We start from the raw sequence: 1775 nt of genomic DNA, 5'->3' as shown, positions 1-1775 counted from the left end.
TATCAAATCTCTGGAAGGACGACATTTTCCATCTTAGAAGCAATAAAAGCAGTCACAAAGGGAAAGGTTAACTGACTTAACTATAGAAGTATTTTAAACTTTGGCAGGTTAAAAAAATGAAAGGAAACTCATAAAAAGGCACACAAACTAGGAAATACGCAGGCAGCTATAGCAAGAACTTCCATAAATTGATTTTAGAAGAACTCACTGAGGCCCCAGTGAATAAACAGGCAGAGTATCTGATCAGACAGCTTCCCAAAGAGGAAAGCCATGGCATGGTGCTTAATCTTAATAATGAAAGATAACGCCTGGAAGGAGAGGGCAGGTGGCCAAAGAGTCAGGGAAGCCCTGCCTGAGGGAGGGAGAGGGAGAGAGAGATAGAAACATCAATGATGAGAGAGAATCATTGATCAGCTGTCTCCTGCATTCCCCACACTGGAGATGGAGCCTGCAACCCGGATATGTGCCCTGACAGGGAATTGAACCATGACCTCTTGGTTCACAGATTGATGTTCAACCACTAAGCCATGCTGGCTGGGCCAAGAGTCTTTTCTTCATATGATTTAATATATTTTTAAAAATCAAGCAAGCAATACATATTCATTGGAGGAAGCATATATGTATATATATCTGGCATTTCTGAACATTTTTCTGAAGAATAGAGAGGAATAGAAAATACAAAGAGTTCAGCAACAGTCAAATTTCCTAGCACAGTGTGCAGACCCCACAGTAAGGAGACTGCCCTGACACGAGGCTTTTGGGTCAACTGGGCTGGGGATTTTTCCACATTGGAGAGGTCTTCTGACATCATGGTGGCCTCCAGGCAACACAAACCAGATTCGTATTTGCAGCTCCCTCCCACTCGGCTCTCTTTCTGGTCTAAGGAGTGTGACTCATCTTCAGCTGCGAGCAGCAGCCATTCTCAATTTTCCCTCCACCCACCACATGTGATGGATGACATCCATATTCATACACACTCTCAAAGGTTAAACCCAATTTTATCCAAACCCGGGAAGATTTTTGCAGGAAATGAAAGCCAAGGGTAAAAATAACTATTACATCTCAATGCAATAGGTTGGTTTGAAATTGGCTGACGGTTGGTGTGTTAGCCATCTGCCCACTCATGGCGGCTGCACACGTAGCACAGGCTGTGGGGAAGCCATTCCTGAGTGCTGGCTGTGACACCAACCTTCCTCTCCCACATCAGTGAGGGCGACATTATTACAGGGACAGCTTTAGTGGTGGTTATCACTAAGCCTCATGCGTGCATTTTTATTGATTTTTATTGTCTTTGTGATAGCAATTATGTTTTGTCCCATGTCTATTTCCACAGTTAAACTTTTTTAATTTAGTTGCTGTGTATCTAGTGCCCAGCGCGGTGCCGGGACTTGATCAATGGGTAGTGATTGAATGAATGAGTCAGTGGACCCTTCACGCCCGTATGTCTCTTGCTCTGATTCTAAGAAATCTCGCCTTCCTGCTTTCCCTCTCTCCTGCCTTATGCTGTCTGGTGCCCTCTGTTGCTACGTTTTCTAGACTTAGTTTGCTTTCTGAGAGTCTTTTCCAGTTTGACTGTTTGCACTAGTCTAGGATCCCAGCCCTGGTACCCTGGCCTTGTTTCCTGGGCTCTTTACCCACATTTTTTCTTTTCTTTTTTAATATATATTTTATTGATTTTTACAGAGAGGAAGGGAGAGGGATAGAGAGTTAGAAACATCGATGAGAGAGAAACATCGATCAGCTGCCTCCTGCACACTCCCCACTGGGGATGTGCC

This window comes from Myotis brandtii, unplaced genomic scaffold (genome assembly GCF_000412655.1).
Source record: "Myotis brandtii unplaced genomic scaffold, ASM41265v1 scaffold966, whole genome shotgun sequence".
NCBI lineage: Eukaryota > Metazoa > Chordata > Mammalia > Chiroptera > Vespertilionidae > Myotis > Myotis brandtii.
This window is presented reverse-complemented; position numbering follows the sequence as displayed.